This window comes from Paramormyrops kingsleyae, chromosome 24 (assembly GCF_048594095.1).
Source record: "Paramormyrops kingsleyae isolate MSU_618 chromosome 24, PKINGS_0.4, whole genome shotgun sequence".
Classification (NCBI taxonomy): domain Eukaryota; kingdom Metazoa; phylum Chordata; class Actinopteri; order Osteoglossiformes; family Mormyridae; genus Paramormyrops; species Paramormyrops kingsleyae.
In genome coordinates this window covers 20,097,888-20,114,909 of record NC_132820.1, presented here as the reverse complement: position 1 = coordinate 20,114,909, position 17,022 = coordinate 20,097,888, and the positions used below count along the sequence as shown (strand labels likewise).

Genomic DNA, 17,022 nt, shown 5'->3' with positions numbered 1-17,022 from the left:
CAAAAATGCAGGCCCCTCATGTAAGATCACATCCACCCAAATGTTCCAACCCCAGAGGCAAGCTGCTTTCAACTCAACCCCCTGACCCCAGAGGTAAGCTCACTTCCACCCAAAGACCCTGATCACAGAAGTAAGCTGACATTCACCCAAACCCCCAGCCCCCAGAAGGAAGCAGCCATCTATCTAAACGACCTACCCCCAGAGGTAAGTTGACATCCATCCAACTGCCTTGATCCTAGGCGAAAGCTGCCCCGGTACGTCTAGGTGGTGACACTCCATCCTACAGGGTTCACGTGATGCACTTTCCTGAAGCACACAGAGGACACTTCGGGTTTTAGGTAAGTGTGCTTTGTTTTTCTGTGTGTGTGTTTTATTTGGTATGGATTTTATTTAATGGCACGTAAAGATTTTATTGAGCACTGTTTTGGTTGATCACTGTAGCACTTATTCATCAATATTAACATTATTAACATTTATTAGCATTTTATTTGATCTGTTGTGCTGTTTATTGTGCGATTAACCTATTTCATTCCCAAGCTTACTGATTTTATGTGTTTTGGGAAGGTGTATGATGCCGTTTTAGCCCGACCCTTGTGCAGAGTAGGGCTGCACGATATTGGAAAAAAATTACATTGCGATATTTTTTTCCAAACGATATATATTGCGATATTGAGAGCCATCAATCCAGGCTAAAGTCAATAATTACCAATAATTACATATTAATAATTTCACTAATAAGCAAGCTTCATTACAAGTGACAAAAAGGTTACTTAATATTTTATTCCAAAATTCGAACATTTCTGTAAACACAAAAGCAGAACACATTTTTAAATAAAACAGCAGCTTTACACCAACCCCCCTGATTGATTTACAACAATATAACTTAAAATAAATATATTTTTTATAAAACAACTTATAAGCATTTTGGTTCACAATCTTTTAAGTCAACTTTTCTTAGCCAAAGTGCCAAAGTAAAACAGTGTTGGTGTTGGTCATCATAATCATGGCTAAATATATGAAATAAACTAAATGAAATAAAATTTTTATATATTTTGTATTAAATCTTCTAAACAGATTAGAGAACATATTCCTGTAAACAGAAAAGCTGAACACATTTAAACAGCAGCTTTGCAACACCAACCCCCCTGATTGGTTCATAACATAACTTAAATATATATTTTTTTATTTGCTTTGCTAACTCAAGGTTTTTAGCTAAGAATACAAGTCTATCAACTAGAGGTCGACCGATATATCGGGCCGATATTTAGCATTTTTAATGTATCCGCATCGACCGATATCCGAGTGCACTACGCCGATTTTCAGACAGGCACGTCTGCGGGCAGCCCAGTGTTATTGTTGCTGTGGAACACGTGACCCATGCTGCCTTGTGCAGGGCCACAGCCAGAAGTTTTTGGAAGAGTCCTGGGATAAAACGGTAAGGCTTAAATTCTGATCTTTCAATGACCTGTTTATTTAAGTAGTTTGCTATGAAATGTTGCTTTAAAAGAAAACGCGAATTACGCTATTGGGAACTGGGGTAATGATAATGAGCCTTCAACCAACTGTAGCTTACAGGTAACATTAAGGATCATTGATTCTAATAGAGTTCGTTTTGTGCGCTTATTGGTGGGCTCACAGACGTTTTTTAATCGTTAAAAATCATTTTAGTTGTTAACATTTTAATTATTACCATATCAGCCCGATGTTATCAGTTATGTTTTTTTTCTTGTGTCGGAGAGTTTCACTCTGTGAGTGTGTGGGGCGGAGCAGGCAGCTCTCAGATACTGCAGCGTGTGTGAGAGTTGCGTTACTCTGCCCTGATCACAGACAGCGCCGTCCTCGGGAGATACAGAGCTGCTAAGAACAATGCATGGCGGAGAAAAGTGTTTGTTCGAAAGCCTGGTTACCATTTACTTGAGCTGATGCTGACAATGGTCCTTCTGTGCAACTTTTTTTCATTTGAGACCGGAGATTCAAACAATTTGTCAGACGTCTAGATAAAAAGTGCATGACTTTGCGCAGTTAGTTTCCTCATTAAACATGTCTGTCCTTTATACGGGCTTATACGTAGACAACGTCACAATCACTAGGGGCTTATGTTGTCCTTGCATACAAGGCTGTGCAATACGACAGTTATTTTATTTTATTTTCCGGGATCACTAGATTCTGATTGTGAATTTGGCTTTAAGCTATCTGTCTGCTAACAACAGAAACAACATGTTAGTGTACACTACTCATCATACCATGATGCACTTAGTGTTTTTTTTTTCTTCAAAATGTATTAGAGTGTAATTGTTTTAATGTGCATGGAATACTGGAATTGTAGAATGAATTGAAGATGAAGGTACTATAATAAAAATTCTAACCTTGCATTTATTCTTCTGTTTTAGTAATTGCTGTCTGATGGCTGAACAAAAATCTAATCCTGTATGGCAGCATTTCACAAAGCCAACACCAGGAAAAGCCAGGTGCAATATCTGCAGCAGACTGGTGAGCTTGGGAGCTGAAGAATGAGTTTGCTGCTAAAGAGATTCTGATGCTGCTATCTTTATTGTTTATAAGTTTAAGTTGTTTATAAGTTGTATTGTGTTTTTGTTATTTAAGTTTATATTTAAATTTACACAAGTCAGTATTCAGTAAATGCTAAGTTGAGAAATTTTGTGTATCGTTTGTTATTATTAATATGATATTTTATCATGCAAATAGAGGGGAAAACGTCCAATTTTCGGCCAAAAAATATCGGCAGCATATATCGGCCATCGGCTGACCCTGACTCCTAAATATCGTCATCGGCATCGGCTATTGAAAAACCCATATCGGTCGACCTCTACTATCAACCTTTGCAGGCTTGAGACAGGTTCGTTGGCAAGTGACGATGTTGCCACTAGTACTGAAAAGTCTCTCTGACGGCGAGCTTGTCGCAGGAATACACAGGTTTTTGCGGGCAAGTCTGGCGAGATGAGGAAAGCTTAGTTTGTGTACTTTCCACCATGCAAGTGGATCCTCCTCTTTGTCTATTGGAGGTGTTAGCAGGTAAGTGTTTAGCTCTGCTTCCAAAGCATCCTTTAGGGTCAGAGAGGAATCACCCTTTGCTTCAGTTTCTCTCTGTTTAAAGAAGCTTCCCAATGACTTCTTTGCTTTCTTTGCCTGGGGTGCACTGGTAACGTTGGGCTCCACGTCAGTGCTGCAGCTTGATTTCTCCTGGCATTCCATCATCTGTGATACCACTCTGGCCTTAACTTGGGTCTTCTTGTCTGCACTGATGAAGTCTATCTTGAACCGGGGGTCCAAAAAATATGCCATATCTAGCAGCTTCTGAGTATCATCATCTTCGTATTTCTCATTGAGGTAGTCCAGCATCTTCATCTTTATGTTCTTGGTCAGGTCTGTGTCTTCCTCTCGCATTTCCAGTAGTGAAGTGTTGAAGAGCTGAAGAACTGGCTTTACAAAGGAGACACTGACGTATTCATCGCCTGAAAGTGCATCAGTGAAATCCAGCATTGGGCCCAGTGACTTGCTTACAGACTCCAGCACATCTATATCTTGCCAGGTTGGAATTAGATGCCGCAGCTTCTTGTCTGCAGACAGGACCTGAGTTAAAGCCTGCTGCTGCTCTAATATCCTGCTGATCATCATCTGTCTGGAACCCCATCTTGTTTGGCATTCTGAGATGAGACAATGTGATGGTAGATTGAGTTCCTTCTGGACTTTTGCCAGGGCATCGCTGGCCTTCCAGCTGTGAGAGAAGTGGCTCACCAGCTTCTTGCAGACTCCTGTAGCACGATCATTGCGGCCATCCTTTTTCACTGCATTTTCTAAGCGGAGAAAACAAACAAAACATTGCGAACTTTAATTATTGAAGCACACTGTTTTATTTCAAACAATAAATGAAGAGCTCTTTTCCAAAACGCGATAAACGCCAATAATAATTTCCTTGTTTCAGATGCAGTTTCTTTCCAAACCCCAATAAGCACCGAACTTAATTTTAGCCTAGTGAACGTTCTCGCAATCCAACGTGGCTGCGCTCCTAACAGATGTTTGTTCATTAGGCTATAATTCCTCAAAATAAGTAAAAAAATCTTATTCTCTCTCTCTCTCTCTCTCTCTCTCTCTCTCTCTCTAAGTTTTCGGTGCTGATGCAGGACGCGTTCATGTAAACGGCCCCTAAAAGCTGTGACAAAGAACCAGCAAAAGTAATGATTAGGAATATGTAAAATATTGCAATGAGACATTTTAATTGTTTATTAATAACTGCGAACATGAAAAATAAAAGACAAAAGACTTTTAAAAAAAGACAACCATCAATTTTTGGGAAAAATGGATGGATTTATAGCGTTTTGAAAAGAAAAAAAATTTACTTTGAATTTTTCAACAACAATATAGTTGTTTGATTTAATAATCATTATTCAACATGTTCAGACTAAGCAAAAAACATTTTAACAGGATAAATTGAATATTCACAAAATGTGTGGGTCTAGGTAAAACAATTAATTTCCCTGAAAACTATTGAAATGGAGTTATCGCATTTTGGAAAAGAGCTCCTCAAATGTGCTCATAAAACTATTTTTTGTTTAAAATTAAATGTTTAGTGTCTGTATTTTTTCTTACGTTTTAAAGCTCTACGTACACACATGCAACAAATTCATTTTACAAGTTTTGTCAGGTTCAGGACAGGTTATTAAGTAAAACAGCTGAGTAAAAATGTATTTTTATTTTGGATAAAGATCATGGTCATTACTCACCAACTGCAAGATGCAGTCTGTGGCCGAAGCACTGTAGCCTGGTCCACTTGTTCAGATCGGCAGCTTTCACCATGTTCGCTGCATTATCTGTTGTTATACAGACTTGACGTGTCTCATCTAAGCCCCAAGCGGACACCGCTTCTCTCAGGGCCTCTGCGACATTCTCGGCTGTATGACTTTCCGGGAAAAATGCCGTCTGCAAACAGCGACTTTTTAGCTCGAAGTCCTCTGCGATGAAATGGACCATCAGACTCATGTAGGGCTCCGTTGTCCTGCTGGACCACAAGTCTGTTGTAGTTGCATAGTATTCCACGTGCGACAGTTCTGCTTCAATCTTAGATTTGCATTTTTCATACAGCTCTTTTATCGCAACTTGGGAAAAATATGTGCGGGATGGTATAACATACCGCCTGTCAAGCGTTCGGATCATTTTCTTAAATCCCTCTTTGGCGACGGTATTTAATGGCAACATATCTTTAGCGATATGAAACGTTATTGCGTCTGTTATTTCTTTCTGTCATTGAGAGCCTTTCTGGTAAGGTGTCACACTGGCAAAGGCATCACAAACATTTGTTTGTTTTGGTTGACATCCAGATTTGGCTTTGTATTCGTTGTAAAGAGCTTTGTGGTGCCGTTTTAAGTGATCAGACAAATTGGTGGTGTTTCCATGTTTTGTGGCCACAACTTTATGACACTCCATGCAAAGTACCTCTTTTTGGTCAACATCCTCCTTTTTGTAGCCGAAATAGTCCCAAATAGATGATTTCGACTTTCTTTTTGGTACGAAATCATTTTTTTGCGGCGGATCCTCTTCGTCGCGCATTTTTAGCAGTGAATGTTGGCTGTGAGCGGTGAGCAGCGACACAGCGAACCAATCACTGTGCAGGCACGCGGAACGTGCATGTCACCCCAGCAACAAGCCATACAACAAACTCGTGTTTACTGTGTGCTACCGTTCTCTTAATACACAATGGGCTTCTACCCTTCACATCGTATGTTCCGGCGATGTGACTATCGCTCACGCGCACATCGCGATGTCGATGTCAAAACAGAATATCGTTCAGCCCTAGTGCAGAGCTTGGAAGTCTGCGGATGTGTTCCTTTTTAACCCTCTGGAGTCTTGGGGTAGGGGACACACTTTCACTAACTGGGGCATGCTCACACATTTCATTCAATATCATAAACTTAATTCCTGGCAAATAAATTATTTCTTATATATTTGGTTTGGTAACAAACTCATCTTAATCTTAGTGTACTTTAGATTTATGTGAAGTTTGTAATTTGACATTCAAAGTATAGACATTGCAAAATGCACTTTGGAACACTCTGTGGGTGTTTGTTTAATATTATCTTTGAAAGTCTTATTGTACTGTGTTGGCATGATTTGCATAGTGTGGGAATGTTTCAGCCTTATAGATTGTGATTATGTGTTAATGTAAGTAGTACAAGCATAATATTTATTATTCATGTATTTGAGCTGATTTACATTTTGTTTTGGTATGAAAAGGTTATTTTGATACGTCCCCCATGGAGGGGACCACATATTAAACGGATTTTTGGAACAGGGAGCCGGAAGTGGGGCTTGCCCCATCTGCTCCAGGCATCGACCCGGTATTGCAGTGCTTCCGGGAACGGTGCACCTCTACTGCCCCCTGTTGTTGAAAGGCAGAACTGACTGACTGAATGGGTGACTAATAGACTGAGTGCCTCTGGATGGCCAACTAATTAGCCGCATGTGGTGTGAGGGAGGGGCCCTGTCCGTGCGCGGCCCCAATTTTTCTTTTTTTTTAAAGTAAGGTGACACGCTGTCGTTTGTGCGGTGGGCAGCTGTGCTGAGGTAAGGCATGACTTCATCTTTGCCTTTTGAATTTTCCCTCATGTTTGTTTAAATGATTGCTGTTTTTTGAGAGGACAGGAGGACAGGGAGGACGCCGGTGGCTGCGACGCCCCTGGGCATTCTACTCTGCGCGGGGGCGTCACGGAGGCCCGGCTAACGGCGACCCGCTAAGCGGCAGCCCCATATCGACTCGGGTCTCTCTTCGGTCTTCAGGACCGGTATACGTTTCTTCTCTTTTCTGGATTGGAAAAGACAAGAGCAAAAGTGGAAGAGTTGACGAAATGGCGTCGGATGGCGTAGCTTATAGCGGTGGGGCGTAAAGACCTTGCATTCCAGAGCATCCCTGCGCATATGAGAGTCTGCTCCATACATCTCCGTTCAGGTAAGTCAAGTTCCGGTGTGATCACTAGACTCCATTCCTGTGTTTGTCCCTAAAGAGAACAGCCAGGATAGGAAATGCTGGAAACCCATCCCGACTGGAGTCCATCCCTTCCCGGTGACACAGTAACCCAAAAGTGTTTGTGAGTGTGGTTTATGTCAGATTAGGAGAGCTGAAATGAACCTTTTGTTGGATGATAGTCGGCGACCAAAACAAGAGCTAGATCACAGAAAAGTGTTTCAAAAGCGACAGCGTCAAAGAGAAATGCAACGCTGGATGGAAGTTTTCTAGTACTGATGAAGGATGTAGAATCGGAATCCAGATATGTTTCCATACAAGGAATTTGCCTTGGTGGTGCTTTTACATGACATTACAAAGAACATAAGAACATAAGAAATTTACAAACGAGAGGAGGCCATTCGGCCCATCAAGCTCGTTTGGGGAGAACTTAACTAATAGCTCAGAGTTGTTAAAATTTTATCTAGCTCTGATTTAAAGGAACCCAGGGTTTTAGCTTCCGCTACACTAGCAGGAAGACTATTCCATACTCTAACTACACGCTGTGTAAAGAAGTGCTTCCTCAAATTTTTCTCCCGCTAATTTCCACTTATGGCCACAAGTTCTAGTATTTAGACTAATATTGAAATAGTCATTTGGCTGAAGAGCATCCAGACCCGTTAGAATCTTATAGACCTGAATCATATCCCCCCTTAGTCTCCTTTGCTCAAGGCTAAACAGATTGAGTTCCGCTAACCTCTCCTCATAAGACATTCCTCTAAGACCAGGAATCATTCTCGTAGCTCTTCGTTGCACCTTTTCTAAGGCAGCAATGTCCTTCTTGAGGTATGGTGACCAAACCTGCACACAGTATTCTAGGTGGTGTCTTACCAAGGAATTATATAAGTGTATCATCACCTCCCTTGACTTAAACTCCACACACCTAGAGATATAACCCAACATTCTGTTGGCCTTTTTTATTGCTTCCCCACACTGGCGAGAGTTACCCACATTTAGCAAAGACATATGCAGAAAGGTAATAAACAATAGACTGGCAATTGGGTAATATGATAATTATATGATAATTAAGTTTATTAATGGTAGTAATGATGGTATTATGATATTTATATATGTGTGTGTACATAGTAATCATTGTAGTATGAATATAAACTATATAAATGGTATAATAATTTAAAGGGCTCTTAAATGGTGCCGTTATTAAGTAGCAGCCAAGTCAACTATATGTGCAAGAGTGCAATATGTATACAGAGTTTGCAGTATGTGTGCATAATGTGCAAGAGTGCAGAATATAATCATAGAGGTAGTTTATCAGTTGTTCACTGGTTATGCTGGTGGATATTTCACTGCAGCTGACGATTAATTGAACGTCCATTCAGAGACTGGTTTGGTTAATGAGAGAGACTACCTGAGGGGAGAAGCTCTTGGCGTGTCTTGTGGTCTTGGTTCTGATTGCCATGAGTCTTCTCATGGAGGGTAAGGCTTGAAAGATGTGGTGAGCAGGGTGAGATGGATCCTCAAAGATTTTGTATGCCCGTTTCCTGGTTCTGGTGATGTAAAGTGTCTGGAGGGTAAGCAGGTTACTGCCGATTATTCGCTCTGCTGAGTGGATGATGTGTTGCAGTCTGGCCTTGTCTCGTTCAGTGGCTGATCCAAACCAGGCTGTGATGGAGGAGGTGACGATGGACTCAATGATTGTAGCGTAAAACTGGGCCATCGTGGTTATAACATGTTATTTTGGATCAGGCACGGACAGTTGTGAGAGTTCATTCCGCATTAGCTCCGATAGAATAGTATTAAATGCAAAGCTAAAGTCCACAAACAGAATCCTAACATATGTCTCAGGGCACTCCAAAAGTCGGAGTAAGAAATGGAGTCCAGTGTTAACTGCATCGTCCACAGGTCTGTTGGTTCTGTAGGCAGACTGTAGCCTGGGGTCAAGCGATAGGTCTGTGATGGTTTTAAGGTATGACAGCACAAGTCTCTCAAAAGCCTTCATTACCACCGATGTGAGAGCCACCAGTCTGTAGTCACTGACTGGTTCAGTGACTGGTTGAAAATATCTGTGAAGACAGGTGACTATTGATCTGCACAGTGCTTCAGAGTGGCTGGGGAGACAGAGTCTGAACCAGGAGCTTTCCTTGTATTCTGGCTACTGAAGATCTTGTTTACATCTCTGTCGTTGATTCTCCTGGGGAGGTGGCTGGACGTGGGGGGGGGTGAGCTGGGTATAGTGTGGGCGAGGTGTGAAGGTACCCAGGTGTGAAGAAGGCCATTGAAAAGGTGAGGGCTGTATGATGCGCGAATGTGGCTTTTCAAACCCGCAGTAGAATTTGAACAGGTTTTTGTCACCACTCCTGTAAGCTTCATCTTTTGTTTTAGGAAGCTGCCTGAGTTCAGTTGTAAACCATGGTTCGTCGTTATTATAGCTGACAACAGACTTTTTGGGAATGCGAGAGTCCTCACAGAAGCTTATGTGCCATGTTACAGTGTCCGTGTATTCATCCACGCTGTTAGTAGCAGTTTTGAAAACATTCCAGTCTGTCGAGTCAAAGCATGATTTTAATTGCTCTACTGCTCCACATGTTCAGTGTTTCACTCTAGTAACAACAGGTTTAGCAGTTTTCAGATTTTGTCTGTATGCTGGAATTAGATGAATTGTTGCATGGTCAGAGTTTCCTAGTGCAGCACCAGTCATTTTCTGTCATTAAAATGTGACGTCTTTTCAGTTAGCTATTTATTTATTTTGGCTTTTTCTTATTATTATGTGTTCATTGTAATTGATTAATAAAATTATTTATTTTCATTATTATTTCTTTTACTTATCTTTGAAATGTGATTTTGACATTTTAATTTGATTGTATCCTTGTCTTTGTAAAGCACTTTGAATTGCCTTGTGCCCGAATTGTGCTATATAAATAAACATGCTTAAAATCTTTGATGATGACAATGTGCCCAGCCGGCTGTGAACTGTTCTTCGCTTTCTCCATCTTTGCATTTCTTGCATTGTGAAGATCTGCGAGCTGTTTAATTTTAGTGACCACTCCTTTTCAGGATTATGTAGTATATGTTTAACATTACTTCAAAGTGTGGAAGGGAAATTTAAAGTGATGGTAGGCCAGGGTTGGGAGGCATTGTGGGATTGTTCTTGTGTCTCAGGTTTTGTTGTTTTGGGGATGGTGCCGTGTGTCCTTGCCTCACAGCCACCTGCACGGAACCAGCTTTGCAGGCCACAGATCTTGGAGAACTGGGCTGAAGGGAACATCGCCGGGGGGAGAAAGGGGACCTGCAGGAAGCCTTGAAATGTAGCTGCTATACTATGCTAGACGCAGTTTGTTGTATGGTAGCATTTGAACACACAAGCAAGTTATGTACCCATAAGGGTTGTATATGTTTACGCTGAAGTCTTTATTTAGGTAATATAGGGTTGGGGTTTCCCTTACTGATAACATTGTGAGCCATGCCAGCCATGGACACCAAAGGGGGGGTTGCACCTTTTTGCTGGGTTGGGAGTGGAATTTCCCTAATGTTTAGGGTTTTTGCCCTCCTTCCTAGGCTGGATAGACAGGCTTATGTGTGGGACTCATAGGAGGCCTAGGCCTAACGAGGATTGGAAACTGAACATCCTTGAAGTAGACCAATAGAGGTGGCGTATTATGTTTGTTGTATGTTCGAAACCTGGTTTGCAGATGTTTGGTAACCAATCAGGACTTAGAAGTCCATATAGGGGAATTCGTCTTATAGTATATTAACCTGCTGATTTCTGGGTGCGGGGTGCATTGCGCATTGTCCCCGAGTGTGGTTGGAACACTATGCTGGATTGCTGAATAAAGAAGAAAATTTTGCTCATTACATGCGAGGCCTGGAGTTTGATTCAAGTGTGACAGAGTGAGAGTGATTATAGAGGATTATAGAGTCATAGTTGTTTGGGTTAATTCTGAGTACCACAAAAGTTTACAAGCCCTATTTTGGCAAGAGCTAATCCTAATCATTTTCATCCTTGCCGTTTAAATCACTCATGAATAGATGTGTTTGTGAGAAATTGATCTGTTTTAAGCATTTTCAATTTAAATAAATACTGCAATACTACTACGAGATATCTAACAACATACGATGCAACATTCAACAGGGGGTAGTGAAGTGATTCATGGCTGATCAAAGTGCCAATTCGATGTGGGGCAGTGATTAGCATGTGGAGAATGCTGCAGCAGTATTACAAAATCAGCAACTCTTTTAAAAATAATAGTGATAAAAATATATTATTTATTAATAAGTATATATAATCAGTACACAAAGTATAAGTATATAAATATAAGCATATAAAGTATACACTCACCTAAAGGATTATTAGGAACACCTGTTCAATTTCTCATTAATGCAATTATCTAATCAACCAATCACATGGCAGTTGTTTCAATGCATTTAGGGGTGTGGTCCTGGTCAAGACAATCTCCTGAACTCCAAACTGAATGTCAGAATGGGAAAGAAAGGTGATTTAATCAATTTTGAGCGTGGCATGGTTGTTGGTGCCAGACGGGCCGGTCTGAGTATTTCACAATCTGCTCATTTCACAATCTGCTCAGTTACTGGGATTTTCACGCACAACCATTTCTAGGGTTTACAAAGAATGGTGTGAAAAGGGAAAAACATCCAGTATGCGGCAGTCCCGTGGGCGAAAATGCCTTGTTGATGCTAGAGGTCAGAGGAGAATGGGCCGACTGATTCAAGCTGATAGAAGAGCAACTTTGACTGAAATAACCACTCGTTACAACCGAGGTATGCAGCAAAGCATTTGTGAAGCCACAACACGCACAACCTTGAGGCGGATGGGCTACAACAGCAGAAGACCCCACTGGGTACCACTCATCTCCACTACAAATAGGAAAAGAGGCTACAATTTGCACAAGCTCACCAAAATTGGACAGTTGAAGACTGGAAAAATGTTGCCTGGTCTGATGAGTCTCGATTTCTGTTGAGACATTCAAATGGTAGAGTAAACAGAATGAGAACATGGATCCATCATGCCTTGTTACCACTATGCCGGCTGGTGGTGGTGGTGTAATGGTGTGGGGGATGTTTTCTTGGTACACTTTAGGCCCCTTAGTGCCAATTGGGCATCGTTTAAATGCCACGGCCTACCTGAGCATTGTTTCTGACCATGTCCATCCCTTTATGACCACCATGTACCCATCCTCTGATGGCTACTTCCAGCAGGATAATGCACCATGTCACAAAGCTCGAATCATTTCAAATTGGTTTCTTGAACATGACAATGAGTTCACTGTACTTAAATGGCCCCCACAGTCACCAGATCTCAACCCAATAGAGCATCTTTGGGATGTGGTGGAACGGGAGCTTCGTGCCCTGGATGTGCATCCCACAAATCTCCATCAACTGCAAGATGCTATCCTATCAATATGGGCCAACATTTCTAAAGAATGCTTTCGGCACCTTGTTGAATCAATGCCACGTAGAATTAAGGCAGTTCTGAAGGCGAAAGGGGGTCAAACACCGTATTAGTATGGTGTTCCTAATAATCCTTTGGTGAGTGTATAAGTACATAAAGTATAAGTATATAAAGTTTAAGTATATAAAGTATATAAGTCTTAAGTATAAAAATGATATAAGTATAAAAAGTTTAAGGGCTCAGAGGACCGCCTCTCCTACTCATCAGAGTGGATCTGGTGTCTGAACTTCTTTTTCAGAGCCTTTGATTTTTTTTATTTTTTTTTCTCTTTTCCCTTTCCTTTTTTCTTCCTTTTTTAAATTCCCCACCACCACCCCCCCTCTTCGGAGGACAAATTTATTTTACACTAAATTCAAGAGCAAAGAGTGTGGCTGCTCCGAACTCACCCGTCCCGTGGAGGAAAGGAAAAAAAAAAAAAAAAACGGGGGATACAGAAACAACAATCGTAACGAGAACAGACATTAATCACCATGGGGAGAGAAAAGAAAAAAAAAAAAAGGAAACAGAGGTATACAGGAAAAATAAAACTAATAATGTAGGTGGGACGGAGAAAATGAAGTGTAGGGGAATACAGAATACAAACAACCATAAGAAAAATAACACTCATTACAAGGACATCAAACAACAAACATTATAACATCAGTAATAATAATTATAATTAATAATGTGACAAATAGGTATTATATATATATATATATATATGTAGCATACACACACGTGATCCTACCCTTATACATGTATATTTCAATTCCTATGTCTATAACACACGCTAAAAAGTAACAATAATAATGATACTGATCGCTCAACCATTCTTATATGTATGTGTAAGTGTAGGTGTGAACTGATTTGTCATTGGATGTGCTGGCATATGATGCCGTCAGGGGAAGCGACAGCACCCCACCCCCCCACAAGGCCGAAGGCGAAGGCAGGAGAAACCAGGCAACCGAGGCCACCCTGCCGCCCCCCCAGCACAAGGGCCCACGGCCATGTGCCCCGGAGATAACCACCCGCCCAACCCAGAAAGCAGCCCGCGAGGGACTAAAGGGGCGCCAACCCCCGTACAGGGAGGCCCGCAGAGGGAGGACGGGCGGCGAGCCCCCCCGCCCAACCCAAACCGAACCCCCCAATCCGCCTAGAAGGCCCCCAGTGTCCCAAGATCCCCCGGACTGCCCGCCAGGGCCCCACCACGGCGCAGCAGAGCCAAGCACCACCCAGCCCGCGGCCCAAGAGAGGAGGCCGCCCACACCCGCCAGAGCCTTTGATAAGATGGAAGTAATGTCCTCTTGAGGCCATGGGCGTCCCCTGTGTCAGCCCCTCCTTGGCACTGGCGTCCCACCTGGCGATCTCAGCACCGGGTGCAGTTTAATGCGGGGCAGCTCCGCCAGGACATCCACCATGTTGGGGCCTTTGGTGGGTCCTGCGCCATTTCCCTGACGATGACTCTGCTTGGGGCCCTGCAGTGGGTTGCACCAGCTAAGCGTAAGTTCGATCTTAGCCTACGATGGACGTAAATTGGCCCTACGTTCGAGTTTACGCACTACTAAAAAATAATCCGTTGCACCATGCTCTTAGTTTCAACGTAGTACTAAGTTATAGCGTAAATTTTACACTACCTTAACATTAGGTGTAAAGTCCATCGTAAGAAAGACGTTAAAAAGTGGTGAAAATGGCTATCCGTTTTGAACGGTGGGAAGACGAAATTAAACGCGGTTTACGTCGAGAAAGAGTCATTCGTGACCGATTACATCCCTTTGAAGAATATGATGATGTTGATCTGTATACTCGGTTTCGTTTTCGCCGTGCCGAATTACAAAAAATTACCGATCTGTTAGCTGCTGATCTACAGCATGATACTGACAGAAACGGAGCCCTCAGTCCGGCTTTACAAGTTTGTCTGGCACTTAGGTACTTTGCCACCGGCTCTTTTCAAAGTCTTGTGGGCGACTCGATGCATGTACACAAGTCCACCGTGTGCAGAGCCGTGAGAGCAGTGGCAGTGTCACTAAATAAACACATAAACACGTACGTGCAGTTTCCTCTGCTGCCGGTGCAACAAAACACAACCCGTCAGAAGTTTTTTCAGATCGCCGGTTTTCCAGATGTGTTAGGATGTGTGGATGGCACGCACTTCAAGGTAAAAACACCCAGCGACCACGAAATTGACTACGTCAACAGAAAGGGCTACCACTCTATAAACGCACAAATTGTCTGTGACGCCGACCTTATTATCACAAACTGCGTGATCAAGTGGCCAGGCTCGAAACACGACAGCTACATCCTCAGACAGTCTAGGCTTAGTTCAGACTTTGAAGAAGGAAGATATTCTGGAAGGTTGCTGGGTGACTCCGGATATCCCTTAAGAATATGGTTAATGACACCTTACCTTAGCCCATCAAATCAGCAGCAGGAGCGCTACAATGTAGCACACGTCAGAACAAGGAATGTGGTGGAACGTTGCATAGGTGTCCTGAAGAAACGGTGGGCTTGTTTGCACAGAGGTGATTAGGTTTATAGTCTATTTACATTAATGCCTACAAAACTGCTATTCAGAACAAATAATGTCTAGGTAAATAAGCTATGCCTAACCTCTATAATTTATGGTGCAACCATTTTGTCACTGACAGGTATAATAATGGAGCCAGACAGAGCTGCTGTAGTAGCAGGTGCCTGTGTTGTTCTCCACAACATGGCCATAGCTTGGAAGGTACCTCTGGTGGAGGATGGATGTGAGGTGGATGGGGACTTAGACATTCCCCTGCACAATGAGATCGACCTACCAGCTGAAGCAGCAGCTGCTCGTGACTATCTCGCAGCATCCTACTTTGGATAATTAGAGCAGACCTAGGCCTGCTACAATAAACAGCATACAATCCCCTTAATTCAGTTCTGCAATTAATACTAATAACTAATTTAAATTATGAGGACACAAAATAAAACATGGTTATCGTTCAAGCCCCAGCCTCAGCAGAATAGTCACCTGTCTATGGGCCCTTGAGAAAGGACCTTATCACCAAGCTCCAAGGATGCTGTGTGCTGGCTGGTCCTGCACTGTGACCCCCAAGCTTGCTCTCACCTGTATATGTGCCAGTGTGTCTTATGGAGAGCAAGATGGAGTAGGTGAAGTTAAGCATTCCAATGTTCTTATGCAAATGGATAACAGAGGATCATTTCATTTCAGTTATCATACAATGACATTATTAATAGTCAATCACAACTCTTGCAATGAAAATATTTAAGATTTATTTGATTTCCAAGTAACACTATTAAGAATGAAAGATAATATAACTTTCTAGGGCTCATTCATAACAAAGGTATATCCCTTGGTTTTCAGTTCTTCTTGCAATTTTAATATTTCTAAATTTAGTTTTATTTTTTCCATGTCAATTTTCTCTTTTTCTGAATTAATTTTTAAAGTTTCTGCTTTAATTTTTTCAATTTCAACTTTATACAACTGACATTTAAGGGCCTCTGCATCCACAATCTCTGGCCGTGGCTTGGATAGCCTGACACGCTTTGCTGGTGGTGGTGGAGGGCTGCATGCTGGCTCTGCAGGTGGAATTAGTGGCAGTGGTATGGGAAATGCAGGGGTATCTGGACATGGGTGTGGAGGTGACTGCAATACTGGAGTTGGCGGTGAGCAGGGAGTGGGCACTTGTACTGCCAGCCCAGTTTCAATCCCGCCTCCTACAATTCCCACGAGTGATGGGGAATCCTCCCCAACAATGTCGGGAATTAAGGAGGAGTATGGCCGCACATCTGGCTTTGGGCCGCCTCCGGTTCGCACTGTTTTGGGGAAGTCCTCTGCTGCCTGCATCTTGAGGTCACTCCACTTCTTCCTAACCTCTCTGACGTCCCTCTGCTCCACTCCCGTAGCATTTACAGCCTCAGTAATGTCCTCCCATATCTGCTGCTTCCTTTTGTTTGTTATAAAATTATTGAATTTGGGATTCTAATGTCAATTTATCTGCTCTGTATTTCGTAAGGAGAATTATGACCTCTTCGTGCGTAAAATTTTTCTTTCTCGGCCTACGGTCTGACATTTTTCTAAAAAAAAAAAAAAAAATCAACATCTTCAGGTTAACAAACACCCTTACCTCATCTCTGGGGTCAATTTCACATGAAAGAAATATATACTAATAGGTAAAAAATTTAAGTTTTCATCTGTTCTTGTGTCTCTGTGGAGATCTCGACCTCTGTGAAACTGGACCTCTGCTGCCATTATATGGTAAAGAAAAGTTACCCAGTGTAATGTAAAGGATGGCCCTTCGTAGTGAAACAGGTGGAGTATATTAGTCAATGTGAAAATTATTATAGTCTATAACGTTAAGTGCCAGGGTGAATTTGACTCCAAAACAGCACAATAAGATTGGCGATACATGACCCATTAATTTTTTATAAAACTTCTTATCTGAAGTAGATATAGGGTAGTACAACGTTCAGACATCATTTTAATAACTTTCTACCTTTTCCGCTGATTGAAGACAAGTTCCGCGGCTTGATATGACCAGTCAGCTAACGTTAGCTGCCAAGCTAGACGAAGTCGTTGCCCTACCGTTATTTTTTGCTCGTGAACCCTGTTTGT

The 17,022-nt window shown here is 42.1% G+C and overlaps 1 long non-coding RNA gene and 1 pseudogene across 1 annotated transcript; both read left to right on the top strand.

Moving 5' to 3' along the window:
- The first annotated feature begins 276 nt into the window (after window positions 1-276).
- On the top strand, window positions 277-2,656 carry LOC140582349 (uncharacterized). Its single transcript, XR_011985282.1, has 2 exons — window positions 277-1,435; window positions 2,391-2,656. It is a non-coding gene; the product is annotated as an uncharacterized lncRNA (long non-coding RNA).
- Window positions 2,657-6,154: 3,498 nt separating this feature from the next.
- LOC140582509 (U2 spliceosomal RNA) lies at window positions 6,155-6,387 on the top strand (annotated as a pseudogene).
- The last annotated feature ends 10,635 nt before the right edge of the window (window positions 6,388-17,022 follow it).